The sequence below is a fragment of the Ambystoma mexicanum genome, chromosome 5p (assembly GCF_040938575.1).
Source record: "Ambystoma mexicanum isolate Mex_15411 chromosome 5p, UKY_AmexF1_1, whole genome shotgun sequence".
Classification (NCBI taxonomy): Eukaryota; Metazoa; Chordata; class Amphibia; order Caudata; family Ambystomatidae; genus Ambystoma; species Ambystoma mexicanum.
In genome coordinates this window covers 971,771,133-971,794,476 of record NC_090930.1, presented here as the reverse complement: position 1 = coordinate 971,794,476, position 23,344 = coordinate 971,771,133, and the positions used below count along the sequence as shown (strand labels likewise).

The 23,344-nt window shown below is 48.2% G+C and overlaps 1 protein-coding gene across 2 annotated transcripts in view; it reads right to left on the bottom strand.

Moving 5' to 3' along the window:
• The window catches only part of C5PH6orf52 (chromosome 5p C6orf52 homolog), a 569,473-nt gene that overhangs the window by 378,208 nt on the left and 167,921 nt on the right, over window positions 1–23,344 (bottom strand). The gene's annotated exons all lie outside the window — the stretch shown is intronic.

The following is a 23,344-nucleotide window of genomic DNA, read 5'->3' as shown; positions in this document are numbered from 1 at the left end:
TAATATCTTACTGATGCATTTAGAACATTCTTAGGAATTGATCAAAGCAAAGGGTTATTAGAACAAACAAGAGATCACAAATATTCTTAAACAGGCGAAAACTTTTGTATTCTCTAAGCAGAGTCATTCCGTGTAATAGGCTAAGCCAAAGTCAATAGGCAAAAGTCTTATATGGGTTGAAACACTTCTGATAGTTAATTAAGAAGAACAAATTACTCTCTTACCTGGTAACGTTCTTTCGATGGGATGGTCCGACGACATTCCATATCTATGACAGTAATCACCACAGCTGTGCTGCTTCAGAAAATTTTCGGCGTCTGCATCGATGCGCCGTCCTCCAGGACCTCCTCCGACGGCCGACGTCACCTGATGTGATAAGTAGGACGCACGACGCCCGTAGCCTCAGTTGTAGTTTTTTCCCCAGAACGTGTGCCAGCAGTCTTCTGCCAGTCTGACACACAAAGCCTTGCGGAAACGTAAGCTGCAATTGCATAAGAAATTCTGTAGCAGGGAAGGTAGGGAGGGAGCAATATGGAATAAGTCGTCGGACCATCCCATCGAAAGAACGTTACCAGGTAAGAGAGTAACTTCTTCAAGGGGATTGGGTCCTCCAACGTATTCCACATCTATGACAGACTCCCAAAGCAGTACCAATGCAAGGAAGTGGGAAAAGAATTTAGAAAACAGAAATTTAGCATGCCCAATCAAATTGCGGAGTAAAGAACCGCCTTGCCAAAGGCCAGATCCTGCCCCCAGATGGAATTGAGGGAATAGCGACGTACAAAAGTATGTACCAAAGCCCAGGTGGCTGCATCCTGCCCCCAGATGGAATTGAGGGAATAGCGACGTACAAAAGTATGTACCAAAGCCCAGGTGGCTGCATCACAGATGTTGCGAATAGGAGCACCCCTCTGCAGGGCAGTAGAGGCAGATATAGCCCTGGTAGAATGGGCCCGTAAGCCGACCGGTGGGTCCTTACCCGCCAAGCGGTAACACTCAGAGATAGCCAAAATAATCCAGCGAGACAAAGTCTGTTTCGTCACAGCCTGTCCCAAACGCTCACCAGCGTAACCAATAAAGAGCTGATCGTCCACTCTGACCCGGGACATGCGTGAAATATAAAAGCTTAACGCTCTCCTAGGATCAAGCCTATGGAACCTCTCCTCTTCCATACCAGGATGTGGAGGAGGATAAAATGCCGGAAGAACAACCTTCTGGCCTAAATGAAATTCCGACATCACCTTCGGAAGAAAAGGACTAACTCTAAGGACAACCCTGTCCTTATGAAACACAGTGAAGGGTGGCTTAACTGGAAGTGCCTGTAACTCACTCACTATGCGAGCGGAAGTGACCGCAACCCAAAATACAGTTTTCAGAGTTAACAGTCTCAAAGGGCATGAATGCAAAGGCTCAAACGGAGCACCCATCAGAAACTTGAGAACAAAGTTCAAATCCCAACCGGGCACCTGGAAAGGTGACGGAGGGAACACATTAGTGAGCCCTTTCAGAAATTAAAGGAATTTTAAAATAGGAACACTCTTCAGACGAGCACTTAAATATGGACAGCGCCGCCAGGTAACCTTTAATGGTACCCACTTGAATGCCCCTGTGGGCCAAAGAAAGCAAAAAAGACACAACCATGGGAATTTAACTTGCTAAAGGATCCACATTCTTAACCCTGCACCAGTCGCAGAACTTTCCCCCAATGGCAACGGTACAGGGACTTTGTTGCGGGCCTTCTGGCCGAAAGCAACACCTCCATCACGTCTTCAGGGAGGTCCCAATCCTTATACCTTCACCTTTCAGAAACCAAGCGTGAAGGTTGAGGGACCTGACCTCTGGATGGGGAACCTGACCCCCCCCCCCCCTCCTCCCGTGAGAGCAGATCGTCTCGGTAGGGAAGACGACGTGGAGGGCAGATGGACAAGTCGAGAAGGTCCGGGTACCACGTCCTCCGGGCCCACGCCCAATGAGGATCATCCGGAAACCGAACCTCTGTAACCTCCACAGTACTTGCGGGATGACGGGGACTGGAGGAAACGCATACATCAGTGGGAATGACCACTCCACCACAAATGCGTCTAAGGCTCAGTTTGGAGGAAATTCCCGCGAGCAGAACCTTTCGCACTTCCGATTGACACTGGAGGCGAAGAGATCCACTTGAGGGGCCCCCCAAAGGGCGAAGATCTCCAGGAGAATCTCCTGAGCCAACTCCCACTCGTGAGAGATCGAGCTCTGTCTGCTCAGAGCGTCCGCCGTCTCGTTCGTCTCCTGCCAAATGAACTGCCGAGATCGAAACTTCCTACTGGATTGCCCAGAACCAGAGCTGCATCGCCTCCCTGTGCAGAGGAAGTGACCTTGTCCCCCCCCTTTTTGTTGAGGCAGTGCATGGCCACCGTGTTGTCCGTCAGGATCAGGATATTCTTCCCTCGCACAGCCGGCCGAAAAGCCTTCAGGGCTAGCCTGACGGCCCTCAGCTCCAACAGATTGATATGCAGTGTGGACTCCGACGGAGACCACCAACCGCTGGTGTTAACTTGTTGGCATGAGCGCCCCATCCCGTGAGGGATGCGTCCGTCACCATCGTCACCTCCGGCCAGGGCAGCCAAAATGGAGCCCCTCTCATCAGATTGCCTTAGTCGGCCCACCACAGAAGGTCCTGGCCGACCTAAGACGCCACCCGAACAGGGTCCGACATCCTGCCAGAGGACTGAGACCACTGGAACTTGAGTGCCCATTGCAAAATTCTTCTGGTGCCAGAGGCCATGATCTCATCCGCAACCTGGCCTCTGGCACCAGAAGAATGCAGGATGCCAAGAGGCCGAGCAGTCTCAAGAACTCGAACACTGGGAGAGTCTGGGCAAGTTGAAACTTGTGCACCATCTGCTGAATGTGATGAGCCCTTACCTGGGGAGGAAAACACTGCCCCAGGGACGTGTCAAGCACTGCTCCGATGTACTGGAGCCTCTGAGTTGGTGTCAAATGGGACTTCTTTAAGTTGAGGGAGAAGTCCAGCTTGTAGAGGGAGTGGCAGGTGACTGACAGATGATCCAGGACTTGCTCGGGAGAGCGCGCCCTGATCAACCAATCGTCCAGGTAGGGGTAGAGGTGAACCCCCCCCTTTCCTGAGGTGCGCAGCCACCACTACCATGAGCTTGGTGAAGACCCTCGGGGTGGAGGTCAATCTGAACGGCAGGTCCCGAAACTGAAAGTGCGAGTCGCCAACCACAAACCTCAGGTACTTGTGCTTTGGGTGGATCGGCACATGAAAATAAGCGTCCTTTAGGTCGAGAGACACCAACCAGTCCTGAAGTTGAAGGGCCTGGAGGACTTGAGAGTAACCATCTTGAACTTGTCCTTCCTGAGGAGTTTGTTCAAACCGCACAAGTCTATGATGGGTCTCAATCCCCCGTCTTTTTTGGAAATCATAAAGTAACGGGAATACCATCCCTTGTTCCTCTCCGCTACAGGCACCAGTTCTATGGCGCCTTTCTCCAGCAGGGATTGAATTTCCTGCGCAAGGAGCGGATCCGGACTCTTCAAAGAGAGATTCCCCGGTGGATTGTCTTGAGGCCTCTGCCGGAAAGGAAGACAGTAGCCATGGGTTATGATCTCCAGAACCCACACATCTGAAGTAATGGCACACCACTCTGCAAGATGCTGCGCCAGCCTTCCCCCAACCGGCGAACCATGGGACATGGCCTCATGACTGAGCCGTAGCAGCTGCGGCGTTGCCTGAGGGCAAAGAGGCAACTGCTTGCGCGGCCTTTGCATCTTTAGTACCTTGTTTTCCACCTCTGGCACTCCTACGTTGGCCCCTTTGACTGCCAGCTCCTCTCGCTTTACCAAAGGATGAGTAATAAGGAAAGGAACCTCCCCTCCATTGCTGTCCCCTAGGATGAAAAGGCGGAGGTTGTCGAACTGCAGCACCCAACGACTTCGCTGCAGCTTTGGAGGTCTGCAACCTCTCAAGGCTCTCGTCAGCCTTGCTGCCAAAAAGATGTTCCCCCGTCAAAGGGCATGTTGAGGAGCCGGGCCTGCACATCAGGAGCAAACTGACTTCCGCAACCATGCAAACCTGCGTATCATGTTGCTCGCCGCCATGGACCGGCTTACGCAGCAATCTGCCATGTCCAAACCCGACTGAACGGCCTCACACACATCCTGAACCATGGCAAGGAAACCATCCCGTTCATCCCCTTCAGGAATATGTTCACCCGCCAAGGAAACAGTTCCACAGAGTGTGCGTGAAACGAGACAAGGCACAAATGGAGTTGGCCGCCTGAAGCGCCATACCCCCAGCAGAAAACACTTTCTTCGCCAAGCCGTCAAAACGCTTGTCGTCCCTATCAGGAGGGATGGTAGGGTGCAGCGCCTGCTTTGCCGGGGCCGTAGCCGCCTGCACCACCAAACTCTCCGGAATAGGGTGCTTGGACAAGTAGCAGGGGTCACCACTGGCTGGGCGGTATTTTCGTGGCAAAGACTTGCACACTGCCGGGAAACTCTCCGGAGCAGTCCAAGCCGCTGCCACCCTTCTTTGCAGAGCCATATGGAATGGCAGTACCGGGTCAGTTGGTGGACCAATGTCGAGGAGATCCGTAAGGTCATCCTGAATAAACTCCCCTGGGGGAGCCGACATCCTAAGTACTCGGTGACCCGTGACATAAGGCGCCGGTACGAAGAATCGGCATGAGTGCCAGGCTCAGACCTACAAAACTCCACCTCCGGAGGTGTCCAGCCCACTAGCATCATGCAGGGACTGCCTCAGGTCCTCAAACTGGCTATGGCCCAAGAGAATCTCGTCAGGCACCATGCCATCATCAGAGCCCTCATCCACCTCTGAAATGTACTCCAGATGGCGGTAAGAAGGCACAGAACTGGAACCAAAGCCATGCTTGACCTTGGCCAGAGCCTTTCTAGGTGGTTCCCCCGAGCCACGGGGGAACCCCCGTCGACAACCCCGAAAGGCGTCGAGGGTGTTGAGTGAATCGGCGTGGACGACAGACGCGGCCAGACGGGGCCTCGAAGTCGGAGCCCCAAGCGTGTCCCTCGACATCCTGGGTGCCGACGGCATCGGCGACTGCCTCGGAGGCAGAGCCTCAAGAGAGTCTGTCGACGACCTTGGCGCCGATTTCTTCCTCGAAGACTTCACAGGTTCATGAGGTCTTGAGCGCGTCGAGGACCGGGACCTGGACCGGGCATGCCGAGAACGATTCCCTTTGCCTGAGCGGGACCTTTCCCACGAATCGTGACGACCACCCGAGCCCGAAGGTGTGCGAGTGGCGTCTCTCGGCTGATCACGACCGACCCCACTCGGAGGCGCGGACGGACCAGTGCCCTGCGATTCGAGAATCGCCAACATTTTCTTCCCGAAGGAAGCCCATTCCTCCGGTGTCGCATGCTTGGTGGGGTAAGCGACCCGCCGATGGGCGGAGTCCTCAGATGAGGACGGGGAAGGCGACCGATGACGGCGCTTCCGGGAGTGCCTCGAAGTGCCAGAGGAGTGGCGAGACCGACTCTAGGACCGAGACCCACTGGACTTCCGACGACGACATGGAGAGTCGCCCCTCAAGTCGTCTGTCGAAAGCCCCGCAGACCTCGACTTCCGGGGCTTGGACACCTTAGCTACCGATAACTTCTTTTTGCGCTCCTGCAAGGCTTTGGATGCGAGCGACTGGCAGTCGACACAGTCATCCAGGTCACGGGACTCCCCGAGGCACCAGAGGCAGGCGTCGTGCGAGTCCGTGACCGACATCTTGGACCCACAGTCCCCGCACTTCTTAAAGCTCAGACGCGGTGTGGAAGACGAGGTAGACATCTTCACGAAGAAATCGTACACAAACAGGTTCGAAGAACTGAGATGAACAAAAGAAACTCCAAAGAGTCGAGGCATACAGAACTGAGGCTACGGGCGTCGTGCATCCTACTCATCACATCGGGTGACGTCGGCCGTTGGAGGAGGTCCTCGATGACAGCGCATCGACGCAGGACGCAGAAAATTTTCCCAAGCAGCACAGCTGTGGTGATTACTGTCAGATATGGAATACGTCGGAGGACCCAATCCCCTCGTAAGGTATTTTCACAATGTTTTATAAGTCTTTGAAGAAAAGAAGAATCAATGTAGGGCCACAAGCTGGTTAGGCTTGTGTGTAAAGAAGCTGTAAGCAACTCTACAACAAGAGGCAAGTTCTCTCAGACTTTACAGTACCTTTGAATTGAAGAAAAAGTGCAGCAGATGACCTCTGTTCCTGTGCAGCTCTGACAATCTCACTGTTCCTAGGCCTCAGTCGTGTGGACAAGAGGGAGGACTCCTGGGGACTCGTGCACTGCAATGGGGTGGTCACCGCTCGCAAACGGCAATCTTCAAACAAGTACCACTTCGGTGTTTCGGCTATTCGCGTCTACCGCAAATAGCAACACCATGGTTTCTGGCTGTCCTGCACTCTGTTGAGGGGGCTCGGGCTCGGTCAGTCCTGCTTCCTGGGAGTCCGGAGGATGTTCCTGGAGCTCTTGGCCAACTTAAAAACAACGCACACAATCTGGTGTTCCTCTCCCTGGTGTTTCGGTTTCCAGCAACAACTCTGTGGAAATGCAACCAGCTCCGAGAGAATGTTCAGGAGGCTTACTTTGGAGTTCATTGGTCCCACCAACTCAAGGAGAGAAGTCATCCTTGCAGGGGCTTCTCTGTCGATACGAATTTGGAGTTTCAGCACAGCAGCAGGGATTCACCAGCCAAACCAACGGTCCAGGAGTTGCAGCAGCCGTCCTCTTCAAGTTCTTCATTGGTTCCTTCGTCCAGTGGTCGACTGCCTTCCAAGCTAAAAGCCCTGCCTTTTATTCAGTACTCTCCCATTCATTCAAGCCCAGCCGTCACCCAGCAGGGTGGCTGTCCTTGCCGGACAGTCAGCCAGACAATCGCTACAGAGTGCATTTTGGGTCTCCTAGGAGACTAAGCACAGGGAGTTTCGGGCACCTCCCTCACTTCCTGCCCCCACCAGACACCCTGGAGCCAGAGGCGAGCTTCACTCGTGAATCCCGCCAAATTCAAAGCAAACAAAGGGACCAAACCTGGTTTGGCATGCAGAGTAAATCACACAAGAAGGACCTTTACGCAAAGAAATGGCGAAAAAAGAAGAGTGGGCCATTTTGACAAAAATGGCACCCATGGGTGCTTTACTGCAGCTGCGAACACAGCCCGCCGTAAATGCACACCGCGGTCATTAAAAATAAACCACTGCCACCTGCCATTCATCGAGGAAAGGGTAACATAAAAATGTTACAAGAGAAGCTAGACAAAGGGGCTACTAAGTAACCCTTCCAGCACCCTATTGTAAGATAGTGTATGCTGGGTCTAGAAAGTTACAAATGCATGTCAAGTTCACTTTACTGCTCTGGGAAACAGTAGTTTATCCCAGAGAAGGTAGTTAAACCTTTGGGATAATCTGAAAGACATCCCTGTGCCACTGCACTGAAGGTGCTGGGTGACGCAATGTAAAGGATGATGCCTATGGAGTTTGTCAGACTCCACAAACAAAAGAATCACATTGTTCAAAATCACATTAAAATACATGAGAGAGTGGGGAAAAAAGGGTCTCACTCTCTCTAGGTAAAACAAATCAAGTCCTCAAAACCAGCAAAGTTGCTAGGGGTCTCTAAGGTGGAGGGAATTAGCACATCTCTGAGAATTCTCCCGAACAGGTAAGACTTCATAAAACTATCGCTTGGCATACAGATCCCAAACTCTTAGTAGGAGCCTGTACTTCCCAAAGGATCTTGGTAGAATGGCAGAGCAGCCAAGCTGATCGTAACAGGAAGATGTGAGCTGTAGGTAAGTACACTGGACCCAGTAAATACAGTAGTCCAAAGGAGTTCCTACACAGTAAAGATCACATCATAAATATACATTTATTCTTATTTACACAAAGAACGTAGATAAAAACGGATTTCACTCAACCAACACACACAGGAATTATTCATACTTTTCAGAGGTGATTAGTTCAATAGTAGTTGCTTGCTGTGACAATTGTTACAGAATTTGACAGTTCTACCATATTATTGGTACTACCGCGCACTCGCATAGGTTTACAGATAAACAGTAATTGCATTTAGTTAGCAAGACCACATCAGATAGACTTTAGGAAGGAAAAAAGATTTGTTATACACACACAATAGAAAAGCTTAATGTTATAGTGACAGTTTTCAGAGCTTCTAGTGGTTTTAAAGTCAAATCACTCACTATACGAAAAGTCAGTGTAGGAGTGGAGCCAAAGTCTTACGAAGAAGCCGAACAAGCAAAGTTCTTCAGGATGCTTTCAGTCACTAGAAAAAGATACTCAGCAATAAAACACAAGTTAGGGGGACCCTTTGAAGGACAACCTAAATGACACAAACTGACAAGCCTGGACCATAGGTATGGGTGGACACCCAAAGACCAATTCACGCACTCCAGTCACACTTGTTTCGACTCTTTGAGTTAAGGTAAGTTCTACCTTTCAGCCGTACTGTACCTTAGGTTAGAAGAAGCAAATTCACCTGGATTCTCTCCTGTGCAGTAGCGATGGACCCGGTCTCTGGATTCTTCAGTTTGGTGACGAGAGGACGGACTCTGAAGGATATGTCACAGCAGCAGTCACGAGAGAGGACCCTCAGCAAGGATTTCTCCGGTCTCCTGTTTCAGTCTGTGGTTTTGGTGCCGTTTTATCAGCTCCACACAAAGGGCAGCTAGGGCTGGTCGATCTTCGATTCTGAAGTCCGGCATTCTGTTGAGGGAACTTCAATGAGTGGGGATTGTGCCTCTGGAGGTCCAGCTGGAGTTCACCAAAGTTCTGGGCACATTCCTCCATGCCAAAACGTACTGCAAATGGGGTGGAGGTCTCCTGGTATTCGCGGTCTGCAGCTCTGGCAAGTCACAGCACCTTGGGAAATAGCTCAAATTGTAGTTCGACTTGAGGCTAGTTGGTCCAATCAGCCAAAGGGAAGGAGTCATCCTCTTCGGCGCTCCTCGGTCGATTACAAAACGGGGTCAAGACAGCAGTGGTAGCTTCAAGGTTACTGGAAGCATCTGCGGGCGTCTCTGGTAGTCCTCAGCTTCGGTTCTTCTGTTATGGTGGTCGACTTGCCTTCTGCCCCATAATAATAATAATCTCTCAGCATTTTACAGAAAGGGGTGGGTGGATGTCCAATCGGGACAGCCAGCCTCCCAGTGAGAACTGGCAGTATGCAGTGTTTATATCAAAAATGTTATAGTTAACGAAACATATTCAGTGTTTTATAATGAAGTTTCATACCAAATGCATTTTGGGGTGGGGTGAAGGGTTACATTTTTTCAGGAAATATTTGGGTGGGTTTTTAAGGGTGGTAAACTGGTTTTTCAGGGTGGGGCCGCCAAAAAAATAAGAACAGAAATACATTTGGTATAAAGGTTTTCGTTATAAAATACTCATATCTTTCTTTCACTATAACATTTTCGAGATTAAGACATGTAACCGAACTGGCTCCATTCAGGCAATATGGCAGACAAAGGGGTGGGTAGTATTAAACTCCTCCCCTGCTTCCTGTCCTCGGAGACACAATCGAGTCTAAGTGGGGACACCCAAGGGATCCCGCCAAAGGCAAAACACACATTCAGCCTCCACCTCCCAGAATGGTAGAAGGGCCAACTAAGAACAACCACGATAGAAATGGCAAAAAAATGTAAAGGAGCCACCATGTTAGAATGTAGGTGACCCTATTGTGCATAACTGAGACCCTATTGTGCATAACCGAGACAATGAATACAGTCTGCCGTAGAAAATAGGACAATAGTTGGTAGAACACGTCCACTGACATCAGCCAAAACTATAGGGTTGTCTATGTGACAAAAAAGTCACATGAGCAGATGAGCGGGGGATACTAGGTATGCAAGGGAGGCATGGTATCACAATTATGACACTGACACAAAGGTTACAAGTTTCAAAACCTTTATTAGATTCTTGGGGTGTGGAAAAACTGCTATGTTGAACTATAGCTATGATGGGAGTAGTCTATACCATCAAATAATAAAGAAAACACAGTCCTAGTAGTCTATGTCAAATCAAAATGGTCTACACTACCAAAACCTAATGCCTGCCCCATCTCTTGTACAAAAAGTGTGTAAAGAGGAATGTGTATGCAAAGGAAAGTCAGTGTTATAAAGGATCAAGGTGGCTGAGTCGGCTCTCCTCCCCACATTGGGCAGCACATAGTTAGGTGGCCCCCGTAAAAAAAATGACAGACGCTGGCTCAGGTTATTAAAAAAATGCAGTTGAAAACGTGGGTCACGGCCCACTTAGCCTTCCACGTTAAAGTCACTTATTCCAGCTTTCCAAAAGTTCTTTCACAGTTAAACAAATGTTCACGTAGGTCTCCGTGTCGGGCTCGGACTTTTGAAGCAAAAAGTACTTGATTCAACATAGATCTCCCTCAGCCAGGCTTGGACCTCGTAATCACTGCACTTGCAGGGATTCCCTTTCCGCAAGCTTCATTCACATTATTTAGGGGTTCCCTTCAGGATCGGACCGTTCACTGATGTCGAAGACTTTTGAACGTGCGAGGCTTTTACCATAGACCTCTGCAGGACCACTTCGACCTTCACTTCAGCTCTCCTTTAATGTTATTTGCCTCAATGTCTCTTGGTACTGGTTGTTCCATAACACAATCAGAAAAGTTCAAAGAAATCTTCCCTCGTGAAGCAATCACCTTTTAACTCCCCCTTTCGTCTGAGTTAATCTTGACCATTGCACATTTCAAAGTTCATTCCTTTCGCCAGACCACTCTGCTACTCTTTATCACGGTCTTCAGTTATTGGGAACTTCATTACTGGTTTGCTTTCTTTCACGTCTCATCAGCATGTGTACACCCTTCAAATTGTGAGCCACACTGTTGTGGCTTCAAGCTTTCCTTGACACAAACCGGCCTTTCATGTCTTTTGCTGACTCACCAGTTGTGTGAATTACTTTGTCTTCGCAGCTTTGATTCACGAGTTAAGGTAGATGCCACAGGCTTGGCATCACCTCCCCAACTCTTGTCCTTCAGACGGAAGGGTCGCTGGGGTCCTGGAAACACAATGCAGGCTTCTTCTTGTCCGAGATTTGGCTTTCTCTGCGTCTCCTTCACAGTTTCCCAGAGACAAAGACCTCCTGCATGGGACTTCAAGTTTTCCCTACCCTTTGCTCTGGTCCCTCGATCGGTCATCCTGCTCCAGTGGGTTCTGCATTCGCCCCAGAAAATCTGTTCCTTCTCGTGCTTCACCTTGCTCACAGTGTCTCTATGTTCCGCCTTTTATCCGTGTAGGGGCTGGGAGGGGGCTAATGGGTCTCAGATGTATGTGATTAAGGTCAAGTGCCCGACTTCACCTGACCTGATTAACAGGACATGTCCAAGGAAATATGTAATTGTTGGCCCCTTTACTCTAAGCTGCCCTCTTCCTCGGCCTAGTGTGTAGAAAGGTGGTGGGGGAGTTTGGACGTTGGAGAATCCTATAAAATAGGATGGGGGCATGGGCATGGGAAAGGGGGCGGGGGAGTACAGCATCTCACCATCGGTTGACTCACCCCCCACTCCCTGAAGATCCCTCACCCAGGTGATCCTCCTGCACTGGTCCACGCCCAAAGTCTGGATACATAGAATATGGTTGTGCCCTGGTCAACAGAGATCCCCAGGGACTAGCAAGTGAGACACCCTTTGGTTTCTCACAGGTATCCCCCTTAGCACTTCACATAAATTGCTGTGTGATAATCTCTCATAGAATAAAGTTTTAGGAGGGACACAAAGTATCCCTCTATCCTTGAGAAAAGTAGTTTTCAATGATAATGACAGGCATAGGTAGATATATACTGGGGTGTATTGTCTTTGCAGGTGTGCTGCTGCAGCTGCCAGTACCTTTGTAAACACTGTTAGGGAGAATTCTCAAAAATGTCTTAATTCCCTCTACCTTAGAGACCCCCAGCAACTTTGCTGGATTTTGAGTCTTGCTTTTCTTAACCTGGAGAGGGCGAGACCCTTTTTCCCACTCTCTCATGAATTTGAATGTGATTTTATACACCGTTTCTTTCGGTTATGGAGTCTAACCAACTCCATAGGCATCTTTTACAATTGTGTCACACAGCACCTTCAGTGCAGTGGCACAGGGTAGTCTTCTAGGCTTCCCAAGGCTTAAACACCTTCTCTGGGATCAACTACTATTTCCCCTTGCAGTGGAGTGAAATTGACTTCACTTAATCCTGTAAAATTCTAGACCCAGCACACCCCATCTCACAATAGAGTGCTGGAGGGGATACTAAGTATCCCCTATGTCTGGCTACTCAAGTAGCACTGATCCGTTACCCTTTCCCCTCAGAATGGCTGGTGGCAGTGGTTTTGTAATGAGCTACCATGATTTTGCTCCAACAGCGAACAGTTCGCAGGTCCGGTAAAGTTAAATTGCGGGAGCCAGGTTTTTCAAGATGGCGTCTGAGCCCCCCCTTGTTAAAATGGTCTGCGGTCTTCTTTTTTTGCCATGTCTTTGTGGAAAGGTCCTTCTAGAGAGTTTCTCTGTGCGCCAAACCAGGTATGGTCTCTTTGCTCATTTGCCTTTGGCGGGCTTCAGGAATGAAACCCGCCTCTGGTGCCCGGGTGTCTGGTGTAGGCAGGAAGTGAGGGAGGTGCCCGAAACTCCCTGTGCTTAGACACCTACGAGACCCAAATGCACTCTGTGGCGATTGGCTGGCTGACTGTCTAGCAAGGACAGCCACCCTGCTGGGTGAGTGACAGCTAGGCTGGAATGAATAGGAGAGAAGTGAATAAAAGGCGAGTCTTTTAGCTTGGATTGCAGAGTCGACCACTGGACGAAGGAACCGAAGAAGAGCTTGAAGAGGACGCCTGCTGAAACTCCTGGACCGTTGGTTTGCCCAGTGAAGCCCTGCTGCAGTGCCTACTTGCCGTTTTAGTATCGACAGAGAAGCCCCTGGAAGGACGACTTCTTCCTTTGGGTTGGTGGGACCAATCAACTCCAAAGTAAGCCACCTGGACACCCATCTCTGAGCTGGTTGAAATGCCTCAGAGTTGCTGCAGGAACGGAATAGCCAGGGAGAGGGACACCAGATTGTGTGTGTTGCTTTTAAGCTGGCCTAAAGTTTTTTGAAGATCCTCCGGACTCCAAACTGCAGGACTGACCGAGCCCGAGACCCTCAGCAGAATGCGGGACCCCAGAAGCAAAGAAAGTCCACCTTGACAGCCAGGAACCACGCTTGTTGCCATTTGCTGTAGTGCATTGCAGGAGTCCCCTGACGTACTCCCTCTTGTCCCCACGACTGACGCCCAGGAACAGTGAGATCTGCAGAGCTGCACAGGAACAGAAGTCATCAGCTGCATCTTTTTCTTCATCCTAAGGTACTGTGAAATAAGTCTAAGAGAACTTACCTCTTACTGTAGAAGTGGTGAAAATATCTGCAACTCACAAGTCGAATCAGCTTGTGACCCTACATTTGATTATTCTTTTTCTCAACAACTTCTAAGAACTTGTGCAAATACTTTTCCATTTACTTACCTGAAGTGCTGCATCCTATACAAAGACTTTTGCCTATTGACTTTGGCCTAGCCTATTGAATTGAATGACTCTTCTAACCCTGTCAAAGAGAGAATTGTCTTTAAAACTCTTACCCTCACCCACAAATGCCTCCACGAACTTGCCCCCCCCTTACCTGACTAACAGAATTACCAGGCACTCCGCCACAAGACCGCTCAGATCCATCTATGACAACACCATTGTTACGCCTACCTCACGGAAAGTGCGCACTGGTGGCTCCAGTTTCCCCACCTTAGCAGCCACGCATTGGAACGCCTTGCCTCCTCATCTAAGACTCATTGAGTCCCACCTAGACTTTCGTAAGGCTATCAAAACCAGGCTTTTTGTGTAATTTAAATCTGTATCCTCCACTGCTTATATGCTGCCAAAGTGTAACTAAGAGCCTTCTGGCACCTGTATGTAATCTCAAATCTCTGTATCCTCTGTAACAGCACCTCAATGCCTTATGGGCTGCAAGTGCGCTTAACAAATGCAAATAAATAAAAATAAAATTACTATATGAAAGTATTTGCCCTGCTTAGAGTAATTGTACTTCATGTGTTCTAATAACCTTTACCTTTTACAAATTGAGTGTATTCTGTATGCCAACAGTAAGGTATTAATGTCCCCAGCACCCTTGTTACTAAAGTCACCTGTGGGTATAGGTTGGGTCTGTGGGCGATCCCAAAAGGGTCTTGTCTGATTCGGAAACAGAGTGTACAGTATTGAAGTGTATTTGTGTGTTACTAGTATATTGCTCCCTTCTGAAGAAGGCTTTATAACGGACTAATAAATTAATAATTGTTTATGCAAGAAACCTGGAGTGTAAGAGTTTATTTGAATACCTGTAACTGTGAATCTTTGTGTACCTCCACTACTGCTCACATTTCCCCTCTTGAGATAAGCCTGGCTGCTCAACACGCTACCAAAACGGTGTAGTACAAACTTATACCAAAGGTCGGGTGTAGTCATAGTTGCTTGTAGTGTTCCCAAAGAGTACTGTTAAGGATTTCAATCAGGCGACACACACCTTGGTCTCGGCCTAGTATGTAGCGCACAACGGAGATGTTATTCTCCTTATTTTATGCAGATTCAGTTTGAGATGGTACACAACTCTTATGACACCCCCATTTCAAATACCCCGGGTCACAATGGAACATGCACCAGGCTGGTTGGTGAAATGTGTCTATACTTCTGCTCTCTGTATGGTAGAGGGGAGGCACAGAGGACCCCAGCCAAGATTCTCTATTGTTGGTAGCAATGCATGAGCAATCAAGGCCTAGCTTCTCAGGAGGTGATGCAGGCTGGTTCTTCAGTACAGTGTAGTCCCCAAGCACCCACAAAGGAATGTCCACACACTATATTAGTGAAAACAGTCTTTATATAATTAAGGTTCAAGGTTATATACACAATCACAATAACTCATTTGTGCTCAGTTAATCTACAATGTATATAAAGTTCCAAGTGGTACCACAATTATTATCAGATTTCATTAAAGTGCATCAACTGTACTCTGGTCAAATGTCACAAATCAATTAATAAAGGTAACCAACAATAGACATAGGAGGAAAGCAGTTGGTTAGAACAGAGTAGTTTTTTTAATTTTTTTATTTATTTATTCTGCAATAGCCAACATTTGACTTAACACTTTTACAATTTTTCAGCAGAATAATAGAACTAGAATGCTTCAATCAATTTAGCAGAATAGTACTTTAGCTACTAAGTCACAATTCTGTATGGAGATCGCCCCCTCACCTGGGCAACCTGTAAAATAAAGATATACTACAAGCCCAGTCCATATATTGTGAGTCTTATTCCCTTCTAAAATGTTCTACAACCCCAAAGTACCTGGACTAGTAGGTTGCGACGTCGGATTGTCGATGGATCCTTCTTGAGCGGCTCCCTTTAAGGCAGGAGCCACGGATCGTCGAAATCCCTCAAAAAAAAAATAAAAAATGGGAACAACGACAGAGGCAGCAGCTTCGGTCATGGCGGTGCTCGTCGACCATGAGTCGAAGACGTCCTGCAAAGATGAGGCATGAGGGGCTCCTCGATGTCGATAGTTCAGGACCGCAAGAGTTTGTGAAGAACTGTGGCCAAGCAAGGGCGTCGAGTCATCCGGCATCTCTACTGTCTCTGGGTGACGGGAAACCCACCGGCGGATGCTCCTCGGCGCGTCGACGGCCTGGCCTTCTCTGGCGGGATAAGGCGGTCGGCGGTGCAGACGAGCACGTCCGGAAATCGAATGTTTTAATGAAAGGAGTGTTGCGGCTCCGGTCGTCGACAGCACAGCGTCAAGCAGTCCTCGCTTCTGGGCAACATGGCTTTGACGGGCCTACAGCGGTTACAGCAAACCTGCGAACCTTGGTCGACAACGGTGGACGGGATGTCCGGTGCTTCTCTTAGTTCTCCTCGGAGGTCCCAGTCTCCGGTCGGCAGCCTGTCGAGGGTCTGACTTCCAGGGAGCTTTGACGAAGGTTAGCAGTGCACGATGGTCCCTCGTAGCTCCGGAAGAGGGCACCTAAACAGGTCTCTGATCAGTCTCGACGTAACGGTGGCTTTCAGATTGCGGTGAAGGTAACAGCAGTCAACCTTCTTTGGGCTCGGCTTCGAGATCAAGCATCAGTTTCGACTTCAGCTTCTGAATGAACTCTAGCAGTGAGAGGCCCCCAGATAAACTGTTGACCTCCCATTCATTCTGCTGGGTCACACTCAGGCATCCAATCACTCAGAAGGTCAGAAGGGCATTCATGCAGGCAGCCAGCCAATCAGGTGCATAGTGCATTCAGACCATTCACTTCTCTCCGGACACTCACAACAAGTTATGTGTATTGGGAGAAGTACCCAGCCATTCAACAGTCCACACTGCATTCATACCAGTTTCGGGCAGGGCTGTCAGTCTTTGTGTCACACAACAGATACTAGATATCCACAACACAGAATGTGTATTCGTCACACACTCCATTCACCCAGGTCCCACACACAACATACAGTCACTGGGAAGGCTCCAGCCAGTCTGGCCTGGACTTCACTACAATACCATATATGGAACTTCCATCCAACAGCTAGTCAGGGGGAAGGGACAGAGTCAGGGCTTCCCAGGTCTTTGGGAAAACAAGGTAACGGGCAATAGAAAGCAAGAGGCCACAGGGGCCATCTTGTTTCCTATCAGGAATCAACTGATTCCAATGAAAGGGACTGGGCATCCCAAAAAGGAGGATGCTCAGGGCACATGTCAATTCTGCACGGAGCTGCCACCAGCCTGTACCCTGCTTTGTGAGCCACACACACACGTGCCCAAAAACATACACTAGGGGCACAGGGTTGTACCCCCACCCATGGGTGCCATAAGGGTATCCCCCATGGATCTGTACACCAAACCAAAAGAGAGCTGCACCGCCAGGAGTCCCACATGAACTCCTGCGCGGGAAACATCACAGAACACCCGTTAAAAAGCAGTAAAGGACAAGGATGTAGAGGCCCTGTCCCTCCGATGCATTTCCAGCATCACAAAATACAATATTTATTTAAAAATTCAAAAGAAATCATACCATTTTTAATATGGGGCAGCAATCACCAATGGGGTGATACTTACAATAGAAATGTAAGCAATGCACTTGGTTAACCTTCTGTTAGAACATGTACACAGCACAGATGAATAGGAGCACTTTTTGATTTAGGAAAATTAGCACCCAAGTTAAGGTTTCCCCCTGCAATGTTCCCTCAACCCACAAATAATAGAATTCCGAGTGGATAGAAAGAAGCAGCAGGTAATCGGGGATAAGAGGCAGAAGACAGAATAAAAATCCGACCTTCCCCATCAGAATAAGAGGCAAAAAACTGAAAAACCTTAGCAAAGCCCCAAAATAACACTCGAAAATAGCAAATTAATTAATGTGTGGTTAAATTATAATATACATATGTTTTATCACAATGGCATGTATTTTATGTCACTGGCAATCACAAGGCAATGGATCAGCAAAAGGCATACAATTTGAAAACGAGTGGAAAGTTTAGAGCATGCTCTAGCCAAATAACACGTTGGAAACTTTGCAATTTACCCAATTCCCGCTTTAAATTACCCAAACGGTTTTTAATAAAAACGGGTGAAATGCTCGGTTCTTGGGCTGGGGGATAGAGGTATATCAAAGGGATATTCCAGAATTGAAAATAGGTCTCTAGCTATGAAACTGGATGAGTTATGCAAGATACAAAAAGGTGCGCTTTGAGTAAAATGAAGCTGTGAAATAGGAAACAAAATAAGTTGTGACAAGAACAGTTTCACTTTAAACTAGAGTATTCAGACTAGACCACCAAAGATGGACACAGTAAGATCTAACCAGTCCGATCACTCGAAATATGACGAATGGCTTAGGATTACACAAGACAAAATTGAAAAGAGATGGCGCTAGCACTTAGTATTATCCTTGCATCCTGTCCTTAATTTTTAACAGTTTCAACAAGTTATCGGGGTAAGATCGGATTGCTTAGAGAGTGGGATAAGGACAAAGGCAAGACAAGATAGGCTATGTTTTTCTAAGGGGTACGGATTATACTCTCAATCCACTTTTGAGTTTTGGGATTTCGGACAGTCAACAGGTTCTGGTCACAAAAGATTCTGGTCACCGGATAGCGGACAGCTGGAGGGCAATTCTGGTCACTGGATACTAAAGGTCAGCTGGATAGCAGGATTGCAGCAGGCATGCAGTTAATGGGCAGCAAGCTGGGCTGGTTCAGGATGCTTCCCAAAAGGATACCACAGCCCTTTCCCTTTTTAATGGGACTTTTAGTGGGGTTTCAGGATTGAGGCCTTGCTGGGATTGTCAGCAATGCTTTGGCCTGCAGTGGAGTCTTGAGTCAGCTCTCCTTTAGCTTTTCAGAGGGATCTGGAGTCTGGTAAAATGAAGGTAGAAGATCAGGAACGCAGCGCAGGAATTCAGAAGCGGGGTGTGTGGTTGGAGTCTTGTCACTATGCATTATAAATAAGAGTCCCTGACATCAAAGTATATGGCTGGGCAGGCTTAGCTAAACACACCTTTCACCAACGGTCTCCACCTCGCTCTCAATTGGTTGGATTTCAAGAGAATGATGTCAGATTTATGATGCGAGTTTTACAATGTCCAAAAACCTCCCACCGTTATTTTAGCTAAATCCGATTTTGCCACAGGTGGTACATTTAGACAGTTAAAGTCTCTTAGCAACTTAAACAGGTTACATAAAGCACAGCACTCCAACTTTGCAATCTGTGAGACATTGTTTTGTCCGATTAACACTAGTAATTTTGAGTATGAAAGATTCAGCCTAAAATTCCATAACTTTATACATGTGTGTGGATTATCACAAGGGAGGTAAGTATGAAAATTTGCGTTGGAATCATGGATACTGTAATCCCCGATTCTTTGCCATTTCTATTACCAAAGGGTCAGGGAATTCTACAATGTCTCAAATTATAAACCACAAAATAACTTTTAAACTGCGAAATGTTTACATTTTCACCAAGTCTTGCTGCAGAGATAAAAGTCTACACATTTTTATTAATGAATAGTCTTTGGAAACAAATGTTCAATCTGTTCCCCGTGTGTGGTCCTGCCTTCCAAGGATACCCCCCTTCAGGGGCAGGGTCATCATGTAGATTCCCTTGCAGCTTCCTGTAGAACTCACAAAGAATTGTGACTTTCTTTTCATATATCCTTGTCCTGGAAATTCCATTGTCAGTGGGTTCAGCCTAGACTAGATTCTGTCCCACCTAATAATTATCACTAGGGTGTTAGTATCTACTGAGAGAGACCCCTTTTGTTTCCGTCATCCTCTCAGCAGAAAACTTGTCTTGGGCTGATACCTCACCCCATGCAGCCACTGAAGTTTACTTTCAATGTATTTATTTTTGTTCTCAATTGGAAGGAAACCTGCTGAATAGAACCATTTCCTACATTGTATTTTCACAGTACAATCCCCTTTCACATTGCTAGGCAAGAAGAAGTTTTTGCTTAAGATAGTACTCTAAAACAAGCCTTTTTCTTTAGTTCGCAAAGCCCCTTTTTACACATGTGGTGAAAACTGCTAGCATTTCCTTTCAAAGTAGATTTTGCCATCTGACTTCTCAATGTTTTGCAGCCATAGTTAGTTTCTTGTACACAACAGTCCGTACAAGGCAAATGTCTCCTGGAATTGATGTGCACAGAGCTATGATTTCTTTTGCAGGGTTAATTCCTTTGACACTTTGTGGCACAAAATAAAGTGTTTCCCGTGCACCGCAGAAAGTGAAGTGTCTTGGGACTTTTTTTCAGATTTGGCTTAACAGAGCCGGTCATGCTTGGTTTTGCTTAAGCACCATGGAATATAGTGGGTATGGCAGGGCTTTATTAATCACAGTGGTTTAAGGAAGAACAGATGGAAATAGTGTCAGAGCAGCATTATTTTGAAGGTGACAAGTTTTGTTTTTAATGGGGATTTTGGGCTGGCAGCAAAGCAATGGTGCTTTTTCGCTTTATTCCATTTGTATATGTCAGAACACACTGGCACACTCCCTCAGTGTGTCCCCTTGTTCCATCCTGCCCAATGTGTGCTTGGCAAGACGGTGCAGCCATCTTTTGATTGCTGCAAAACGCAGTTTTGATGTGAGGCAGTATTGCACACAGAAGCCAGCGCAGCCATTTTGCTGTTTCTGCTGAAATGCAGCTTTGTTATGGATAGGAGTACTGCTGAGTGGGTCAAAGTAGCCCAAAGTACTGCATTCAAACTTTGCCTAACAAACACCCTTGGGGCTGAGGCAATGCCGAAGGGGAAGGACCTTGAACGGATAGGGTTTGTCCTCCATCATGAACCTTCGGTATTTCCGGTGTGCCGGCAACATTGAAATATGAAAGTATGCATCTTTCATGTCCAATGTTGCCATGTATTCCCCCTGCGTCAGTAGAGGAATTACTTCCTGCAATGTTGCCATTCAAACTTTTTTGGTTTGACAAATTTGTTCACTGGGTGCAAGTCTAGCACAGGGCGCATGGCGAGATCCTTTTTGGGTACAAGAAATACACTGAATAAATACCCTTGTTTACCTGTAGAACGGAGCGACTTCGGGTGCGCCCTTTTCCTGCAGGATCTCGACCTTTTGCAGCAGGATCTTCAGGTGTTCTTGTGTTAGGCGCCTGGACTTTGGAGGTCTGAATCGAGGTGCCGGCTGAACTCTATGCAATAACTGTGGGTGACTGTCTTGAGCACCCACTGGTCTGTGGTAATGCCCTCCCATGCGTGCAGGAATGATGTTATAGGTCCCCTCACCGGGGAGGCATGGAAGGGGACCTGGATTTGATTGTCATTTCTGACTGGAGGCCCGGGAGCCTCTGGGGTGGCGTTGTGACCCCTACCTTTCCCACAGCGTTGTCCTCTGGGTGGATATGGGTTTGCAAAGGCAGACCCCACTCCTGAGGACCAATTGTTGCCCGAGCTATATTGGTTGTGTGGGGAACGAGAATAGGACTGCCCACGAAAGGCACGGTGAGAACTTCCCCCTCTCTGTTGAAAGGGACTTTGAGTGATTTGATTCAAAGTTTAAGTCTTGTGTTCCTTCTTGGCCGTTTCCAGCACCTAATTAACAGCCTTGCCAAATAGGTTTGAGTCTTCCACTGGTTTGTTGATTAAAAACGCCCTTGTCTCTGGTTTGAAGCCCAGGTTCAACAACCAATCGCAGCGTTTCAAAAGGGCACCCTGGGCTAAGGTCCTCCCTGCCATCTCAGCAGCATCTAAGGTGTTTTTGAGGATGTTGTGGTTTACTTGCTTACGCTCAGATACAATTCTAAGCAGGCGAGAACGCACTGGTTCAGGGACCTCCTATAGGCCCTCCTGCAGTAGGTTCCATTGGACATCTGAATAGCTGGCCAACAGCATGGTATTGTTGGCTATGCAGGTGGAATATGCTGCCGCAGTAGCGATTCTCTTTCCAAGAGCATACCATTTTTTACATTCTTTGTTTGGCTGTGGCTCGTCTGTGGACAAGGGGTCCCCTGCATTTTTCCTCGTAGTCGTGACCACAAGAGAATCTGGGATGGCATGACCCCCGACAGAGGGGGTCAGAAGGTGAGGGGAAAAAAAAGTTTCCAACCGAGGGTTCAAAGATGGTGTTAATAAGGAAGGGGCGATGCGCCTCTTGATGAATTAAATAAAGGGATAGCCTGGCTGGCAGGAGGCTTCTCCTTCAATATGTCCTCCACGAAATCCGAATCTAACACCACTTCTTGCGTGGCTATCTGGAAGAGGCTCTCCTTGATCTGTAAGGTCAAAGACCCCTTCATGAAGAGGGCAAGATGTTTTCTGAAATTTGGTCAATGCAGGATAAAGGTAGTCTTTACTATGCCTTTTAGGGGTGAATCTCTCAGAGAAGTCCACAAATGTAGCCAACCTGCCCATACACCCTTCAAATTTCTCCCTGGTCCATGGAGATGAGCCAGAGGGGTCCAGAGGGGGAAAGGGCTCCTCCTGTGGATTTTCCAGCCTAGGACGCCGAGATTTGTCAAGGAGGGTTTTAGATGAGGGCTGTGGACTTTCCGAATAAACCTCCCGCTCTTCTGGCCGTTTAGACGTATCTCTTTTCGAAGTATCTTCAGAATGGTCCCTTTGTTTATTGTCCGCCGAAACGATCTTAGCAAGACTCTTGCTGATGTTCGGCATTACCGGGAGGGGTTTAGGCTGGTTAGACAGTTGCGCTAAAGACTTCGACGCAACCAGAGTTTTATGCGTCGGTGTGCTCTTAGGAGTCTCCACGGCCTTGTGAGTTTGGGTGCCGGCGCCCTTACTTGTAGAATGCCCGGACGCATGCCGCTGACGTGGTTGCGGGGAGGGCTGCCGATCACGCGAATCAGCAAGTGCCAGCCAGGAACTCGACGTATCCTTTGGCGCCTTAGCCTGCTTTGACTGATCCGCTGAGGCGGTACCGGGAGTTGTAGGTTTGGTTCTATGGGTAGCGTGTGCGTCCCTGTCAACGGGGTGTACCTTCCCCATAGCAGAGCTATCGTTGTGGCTGGTGGGGCCTGGGACAGACTTTGTGGAGTGCAAGCGCTCCGATGGGAGGTCAATGGCAGCCGGATCAGAGCCATGGCCATCGCTTAGCTCCTCATCAGTTTTGGTAGGGGGGGTTAGGGGATGGGGGGAGGGGGAACAACCCTCAGCTTGCGACATGGCGTAGGCCGCCCACTGCTTCACTCGACACTCCTTGATCGTCTTAGGACGCAGGAGCTGGCAGTACTTACAGGACGCCTCGTCGTGATTGAGGGAAGACACTTACTGCATTGCCAGTGCTGGTCTTTCCAGGGTTATTTTCCCTTACAGGAAGGGCAAAATTGAAATGGTGTCCTGTCCATAGCTCAGGTATGTGAAAGCAACAGCAAAAGGGCTAAGAGAGGGGAGAAGGAAAGACATTCTTGAAAAGAATAGAAAACACCATTCCCCACTCTCATAAGAATGAATTGGGGGGGGCTCCCTTCACTTGGGATATAAAAGAAAAAGGTGCAGAAGTCCAGCAAAAAGTGCTGGGTGTCGCACTAGGAGAGGGGATTAAGCATAAAACTGATCAATTCCACCCCCCCCCCCAACAGGAGCATGCAGGAGAATGGAGCAGCTATTTAGGAATGTGCAGGTGGTCTCTTACTGGGAAAGGGTGATGTATGGTGATGTCGGGATGCAATGGTTAATGGTTTTATAATGCTAGATGTCAGGATAAGAAAATGATGCTTTATATCACGGAGGACCTAGGGACTAAGTGCACTGTGTGTAATATAAGGAAGTCTTCTC